At 34.4% G+C, this 8,326-nt stretch overlaps 1 long non-coding RNA gene across 1 annotated transcript; it reads left to right on the plus strand.

Annotated features, from left to right (window-relative positions):
* Nucleotides 1–1,742: 1,742 nt before the first annotated feature.
* On the plus strand, nucleotides 1,743–2,870 carry LOC127938540 (uncharacterized). The gene is made up of 3 exons (XR_008148734.1): nucleotides 1,743–1,999; nucleotides 2,143–2,227; nucleotides 2,741–2,870. It is a non-coding gene; the product is annotated as an uncharacterized LOC127938540 (long non-coding RNA).
* The last annotated feature ends 5,456 nt before the right edge of the window (nucleotides 2,871–8,326 follow it).

Raw genomic sequence — 8,326 nt, forward strand, 5'->3', positions numbered from 1 at the left:
TTGTCTTCTTTATTAATCAGATTAGTGCCATATGTTTAATCGCTGTACTATATCGGTCATCCGCGGCTGTCTTTGAGTTTCATTGCGTTTAAATGAATGAACACAGCTGCTAATTAGTGTGATTAAACTCTATCTGTCACGTGACGTGCCATAGACCTTCGATCCGTTTTATATTATTATTAATTTCAGGATCAATGATGTAAGTTGTATTTGTAGTAAAATCATGGTAATCACGACACAATAGTAATAAATGAAATGTGAAGTTAAAACACAGTAAATGGGACATTAGTAACTGTAACTGTAGTTTTACTATGATATATTAATAATCAATACAACAATACAATAATCACCAAACCAGCTATGTTTGTATCACTGTAATGTTAGTGTTTTTATGTGCTTTTATATGACAGATATCACAGTAATCATGTGTTCTGTACCATGCTTTTAATACCTTTTAATGTGAATCCAAAAAAAAAAAAAATCAAATTAAAAATAAATAATAAAACATGTATTTTTCCATCTTGCAGTTCATTCATATCAGTTTATATATATATATATATATATATATATATATATATATATATATATATATATATATATATATTTATTTATTTTATATATATATATATATATATATATATATATATTTTTTTTTTTTTCATATATATATATATATTTTTTTATTTATATATATATATATATATATATATATATATATATATATATAAATATTTTGCTCACAGATCATTATTAACATTCTGTATATAATTCAATTTTATTTTCTCTCCCCTTTTTTATTATTTTTATTTTTAGCTGAAAAGACGTAAAGGCAGTCAGCCCAGTGGTGTTTCTGGAGAGGGTTTCCTTCAGAAATGGAGAAGACAGAAAGCTGCGGAGGCAGATATATGCAGCAGTAAGTCTGTGATAGTTTGTCTCTTTTATCAAACATTCCTGCTGTTATAATTTGTACAGCATTTGTTGTTTCTTAAACTGTTGCACTGTCCAAATACCCACACTTGCCATCTTTTCACTTGACCACTTGATTACTTATTTGAAGTCTTTCCTGTATTTGGCCTAGTGTTCGAGTGAGCATGATGACCACGAGTGTGTGTCGAACTTTTCATGACCTGATGACTGTGTTTCCCAATCCTGATCCTGGAGAACCCCAGCACTGCACGGTTTTGGTGTCTCTCTTATCTGCCTTGGAGTCTTCACTGATGAGCTGATGAGTTGAATCAGGTGTGTTTGATCAGGGAGACATCTCAAATGTGCAGTGTTGGGCTTCTCCAGGACCAGGATTGGGAGCCACTGCCTTATGGGACACTTATGTGTTTAAAGAGATTTTTAATATCTAATTATCAATATTTCACATACTGTACATTGGACAGCTTTCCATGACCTCTTGTGAGATCTCGGCAAAAAGTCTGACGATTTATTCCAAAACATGATGCATGATGGGATACACTAAGCTTTGTATAGCGCTCCGGAGCAGTATTGGAGAGGTTTAGTGTGTGTTAAGGACGCTGTGCTTTGGCATTATTAAGACCGGGGACAGTCTCGTTCACACACTGTCATGTACACACACTCTCAAGTGGCCAAGACTGCAAGTGTGGGTATCTGGACAGGGTCAAAGTCTTAAAAATCCAGTTTAACACTTGTATGATATTTTACAAGCCCCAGGACGGTCTCATCTGACACTATCAAAAGAATTTATATGACTATAGCTTGTTATAAATTACTTGCTTTCAATAATGGATGCATTTAACATTTAATTTTACAGCATCTTTACAGAGGTGTAATGTACAAGCTGCACGTAATTAATAATATGTCCTTCCTTCTGTCTTACAGGATTTTTTCCAGATAATGCTGTTCTTCTTTTTCAGGTCTAAAATATCGAGCTCAACAGCTATTTTAAGAGCCAACCCTCACAAACCTTCCTAAAACCTAAAAGAGCTATTACTGAGTCTCAGCGAATCTTGCCATGATCAGCTCTTCCCAGGTACATTTGTTGAGAATATTTTTTTTAATCAACATTTACTCATCAAATGCTCTGGTCTGAATCTTACTTTAAATTAACTTAATTATGTTTAATGAGCAATATTAATTGCACAGAGAGTAAGTAGAGATTTTCTTGTTTCACAGAAGAGAAGGAAGACCAAGGAAATGATTTGCTCAGGATGAGAAATGAAGATGGCCATCTTGTGCTCAAACAAACAGAAGTCCTCTGGTATGTGTGTGTTGAAGCAATGCTGTGTTATACAACATTTTATGATGATCTCTCACAGAACTGGTCATGTCAGCCTTGATTTCTTTTTATACTATTACAATTACAGCATGTTAGCAAAGTGTGACTGGACATTTTTAATATTATGTTTTTAAAAACACACCACCTGTTTTAAGAGTAGACAAGTATCATGAAATTGGTTTAGTTGATATAAACACCAATTGACATTATTTCATTGTTTTGTAAATGTTATGTTATAAATTGTGAATTGATAGTTGATTGGTTTGAAGCCAGGTCTTACACTGCACAGACTAAAACACATTTGTGAGAGAAGTCAGGAACTTTGGAGAAAGATTCTAGAGGAAAAAAACACATATACTGCAACATTAGATCAGTTCTAGAGTCTCTGAGAACTACACATGCTAATGGAGTCTCATGAGCAAGACCTTTGCTTCTGTAACTTTTTCTTAATTCTTGCAGAATGACATATTTATTGCAGTATTTTTATTTGTACAGATGATCTCATCAGCCAAATGAGGGGTTTTGACCAAGTGATGCTCTTGAAAGGAGAGAAAGAAGAGGATGTGGTAAATTCTCTTCAGAGAAAAAGCTTCTCAAAAGGTCTTAAAACAGCTTGAAGAATGGTAAGTGTACAGTACTACAAGGGTCATAGTTGCTCACCCTACTAAAACCACACAGAACATAAGCTGCGCTCTCTGTCCATTAAACAACTTCTTCTGCATTGTGTGTTTCACTTTGACCAGGTCTGGGATGTTAGGACTGAGAGATCCTCTGGCTGAGAACAAGCTATACCTCATCAGTGCTGGACATCAACCACAAACTGTTTCCAGACACGAGAGAAGATGATCACGATGGGGAGATGAAACCAGTTTAGATGTGATGATGGGAATCATTATTTTCTGGAACAGTATCACATGTCTTATATGTATCACATGATCTGTATCACAGTTGACTGGATGGGACTGTGTGACTTTTAAGGACATTTCATCACTCATCTGTGTGAACTGATTTATATATGAGGTTAATGTATTTTTGATTATAATTATTTTCATTGAATCTTATTTGTCTTGATGCTACTTTATCAACTTTATAGTCTATGCTTCAATAAAATGAAAATGGTGAATATTGTGTTCTGAAGATTCTTGGTAAATACATCATTTTACTAGGTAGGCTCATATGTTTTTATTTTAGACTTGGAAAAACGACATATTAATTATTGGGATTATTTTTTTATTTAAGACATAAACATTTTTGATCGGATTAATAACATCTGGGACATCAGTACACCAGAAAGTAATTTTTTTATATTTTAGTAACAAATATGCAAAATTTTTTGTGAAATAAAGGAAGTTACGAGATTAACTATTCTGCATTACAAGATGGTGCCATGGGCTTTATTGTTACAAACACTTGAGGGATAACTGAGAATGTAGCAGGAATGATCAACGTGGATCTTGTACTGCATTAAAACCAAGAGCAGGCAAATTACTGATGTCCAGCACCTGAGGAATAAGATACGGTGAGGGTGAGGAAGACATTTTTACACTGATTTTTGCTAAATAGTTATATATATATATTAATAATTAATAAATAATATTCTTAGCACTGCATGAATTTGTCCTTATGTAATAGTGAAGTATCACAATGTGTACACATTGTCCTTGATTACTGCTTTACAGGTGGGGAATAGATAAAGGCAAGTTGTTGCAGGTTCATCCATTATATTTCTTGCCATATACTTCAAAAATCAAATAAATAATCTATTATTTTCATTATTAAATCATTTCTTTCTAATTTTTCAATGTTTCATCGGATGGCCTCACAATGTCCTGTCAAAAGGTATAATAGTCATGATGAATAGAATAGAAAACAGAGGACTGTGAAAACTGTCAGATATAAATGTGACTCAGCTCAGTTTGTTGTCCATTATGAGGAGAATACATTTATGTAGGTTTTACTGCCCTTCAACCCCCAGGGGCCCAGTAGCACCCCCCGGAAGAGCCCAAAACTGTACATTTCAAATGGCTGTAAATCAGAGTCCAATTAACATATCAAAGAGAAAATGGGCAGGATTATTACTTATGCTATGCTGATAAAATAATGTTGAGCTCAGTTTTCAGAAATAAATGGAAAGCTGACATAAAGGCATTTTAAATATTGCTCACTGTAAAATACCACATTTCAGCCTGCCTCTCAAATATATCATAGAGGTTTGCACAATAAACATATTTAGATATCCAGTTTTCCTTAAAATAAATAATTTATTTCGTTTCGTTAATAAAAAGTTTTAAACTACATTACCCACAAGCCTCCGTCGTTCTATCTATGCAAAGGCAACACTAGGGGGCTGTTTTTTGTAGTTCATTGAAGTTATGCTTAGGGTTAGGATTAAGATCTCGCTAAAGATGTCATTTTTTATCAAGATAGCAACACTTCATTGTTGACTTAATATATTACTAATGTGATGATAGCAGCAAAACATACTTTTTAACATGATGCGCTGTTTAATATGGGTTAAAAGATAGTCCAACCACAGACTGTCCTGAAAATTCATAGCCAATGACATCAAAGCTGAGCAGCAGCGTCACACTTCCTTATCCATGTATGACCGACGTCTTTCGTTTTTCGGCTGAAGGGATAGATTCGGTTAACAATAGTTTAAGCTTGCTACTTATTAGATTCGGTTTTATTAACGTCTTCACCTTCCTCCGTTGTTCAGCTTGACAAACATTGGGCAATATTGATGTGCACATGCCCAGCAGTCGCAGTTGTATCCAACAGACAGATTCCTCTATAATAAATATAAGACACATTTTTAAGATTTGTATTTTTTTTTTTTTGACCAAAGACAAATATATTTACTAATCAAATGACGTGCTTCTAAAATTTACATTGTATATTACATTGTGTTTTAAAATTAAAATTGTTCACATTTGTGTTTCTGTGATTTACCATTCTCTACCATTTGAACTCTAGGAATAAAAACTGAAATTATAAATGAATGAATGAACAAATAAATACATAAAGCATAATAAACATGCATATTTTTGTAAGGATCTTCCATTATTTATTTATATGTCAAACTCATTTAAAGACAACATGCCCAAATTACTACACTGCATCCTCTGTCACCAAGCTCGTTTTTGCCACCATAAAGAACAAAAAGGCAGTTATGTTGTAAACATTAACTATTTTCAGTATGCAAATGAAAATGCTTTTATTAAAAAACAAAACAGTAAATACAGTATGTCTTTCAGAGAACACTGGAAAAAGTGTTGTGACCAAAATGTTATACAACACAATGTAAATGTTTCAAACTCACAAAAAAACACCATGAAGACATGCATGTCAAGTGTGCAATATATTTTTAATATGGAGCGCTATTTTTAACTATTGTTTTCATCACTGGTTCTGTAATGTATTCATTATGAGCTTATAATTAAAACAAAGTTACATCTTCTGCAAAAATCAAACCACTGCAAAGTCTAATCACTGATCCAGGGACCATTTCTGTGTGTGTGGGGGATAAAGAGTTAACGAGGTGAGTCCTTGTGCATGATGGAGCTACAGCTTTATCCTCAAACAATCCTGTAAGACAGAAAGGAAGGAAATATTAAATGACATTCAACTTATACATTACACTGTGTTTTGTTTAGACCATAAAAGCAGCCTCTGTAAAGATGCTGTATAATTAAATGTTAAATGCATCCATTATTGAAAGCAAGTAATTAATAGCAAGCTATAGTCATATGAATTCTTTTGATAGTGTCAGATGACACCGTCCTGGGGCTTGTACAATATCATACAAGTGTTAAACTGGATTATTAAGACTGTGATGTGTTTAGGGATCATTTTTAAGTTTTTGACCCTGTCCAGATACCCAAACTTGCAGTCTTGGCCACTTGAGAGTGTGTGTACATGACAGTGTGTGAACGAGACTGTCCCCGGTCTTAATAATGCCAAAGCACAGCGTCCTTAACACACACTAAACCTCTCCAATACTGCTCCGGAGCGCTATACAAAGCTTAGTGTATCCCATCATGCATCATGTTTTGGAATAAATCGTCAGACTTTTTGCCGAGATCTCACAAGAGGTCATGGAAAGCTGTCCAATGTACAGTATGTGAAATATTGATAATTAGTTATTAAAAATCTCTGTAAACACATAAGTGTCCCATAAGGCAGTGGCTCCCAATCCTGGTCCTGGAGAACCCCAACACTGCACATTTGAGATGTCTCCCTGATCAAACACACCTGATTCAACTCATCAGCTCATCAGTGAAGACTCCAAGGCAGATAAGAGAGACACCAAAACCGTGCAGTGCTGGGGTTCTCCAGGATCAGGATTGGGAAACACAGTCATCAGGTCATGAAAAGTTCGACACACACTCGTGGTCATCATGCTCACTCGAACACTAGGCCAAATACAGGAAAGACTTCAAATAAGTAATCAAGTGGTCAAGTGCAAAGATGGCAAGTGTGGGTATTTGGACAGTGCAACAGTTTAACAAACAACAAATGCTGTACAAATTATAACAGCAGGAATGTTTGATAAAAGAGACAAACTATCACAGACTTACTGCTGCATATATCTGCCTCCGCAGCTTTCTGTCTTCTCCATTTCTGAAGGAAACCCTCTCCAGAAACACCACTGGGCTGACTGCCTTTACGTCTTTTCAGCTAAAAATAAAAATAAAAATAATAAAAAGGGGAGAGTAAATAAAATTGAATTATATACAGAATGTTAATAATGATCTGTGAGCAAAATATTTAGATATAATAAATATATATAAATATATATATATAAATATAAACTGATATGAATGAACTGCAAAATGGAAAAATACATGTTTTATTATTTATTTTTAATTTGATTTTTTTTTTTTTTTTGGATTTACATTAAAAGGTATTAAAAGCATGGTACAGAACATATGATTACTGTGATATCTGTCATATAAAAGCACATAAAAACACTAACATTACAGTGATACAAACATAGCTGGTTTGGTGATTATTGTATTGATTATTAATATACCATAGTAAAACTACAGTTACAGTTACTAATGTCCTGTTTACTGTGTTTTAACTTCACATTTCATTTATTACTATTGTAAGTGTCGTGATTACCATGATTTTACTACAAATACAACTTACATCATTAATCCTGAAATTAATAATAATATAAAACGGATCGAAGGTCTAATGCACGTCAGGTGACAGATAGAGTTTAATCACACTAATTAGCAGCTGTGTTCATTTATTTAAACGCAATGAAACTCAAAGACAGCCGCGGATGACCGATATAATACAGCGATTAAACATATGGCACTAATCTGATTAATAAATAAGACAGAATACATTTTATAAAAGGCATTAAAAGAGCGTATTTACGACTACTCACCCAAACTGTGGAACTGATAGCAAGTATCGCGATGTGTGCTGAGACTTCTTGAACGTGATTTTATAGCGATAAACATCTCCTGTCCTCGTGTCGAATTCTGACGCCAAAAGTTTCCCATTGAAAGCAATGAAGGTCGTAGTGCTTCGATATTCGACGCCGAGAGGCACATTTGGCGTCATAAAAGTGACGCTAGGGGCGCTTGACCATGCTTCGGTTTTTGACGCCTTTGGAGTGAGAATGGGTTGTAACTCCATCAAAAACAGCTAGAAACCTTTGAGTTATGATTTATGATAGGCTGAATTTCTCAGACCACATTGCTAAAACTGCCCGGTCCTGAAGATTTGCTTTATACAACAATGGTAAGATCAGGCCCTTTCTTTCAGAACATGCAGCACAGCTCCTTGTTCAAGCTCTTGTTCTATCCAGGCTGGACTATTGCAATGCTTTCTTGGCAGGTGTTCCAGCCACTTCTACCGAACCTCTATAGTTAATTCAAAGTGGCGCTGCTGAAAGGAACGCATGTCACACCTCTGTTCATCAGTTTGCACTGGCTGCCAGTAGCTGCTCGAAAAAAATTCAAGGTATTAATTAGGGCCGGGACTCGATTAAAAAAATTAATCTAATTAATTAGAGGCTTTGTAATTAATTAATCGAAATTAATCGCATTTTAATCGCATATA

The sequence above is a fragment of the Carassius gibelio genome, chromosome A20 (assembly GCF_023724105.1).
Source record: "Carassius gibelio isolate Cgi1373 ecotype wild population from Czech Republic chromosome A20, carGib1.2-hapl.c, whole genome shotgun sequence".
Lineage (NCBI taxonomy): Eukaryota > Metazoa > Chordata > Actinopteri > Cypriniformes > Cyprinidae > Carassius > Carassius gibelio.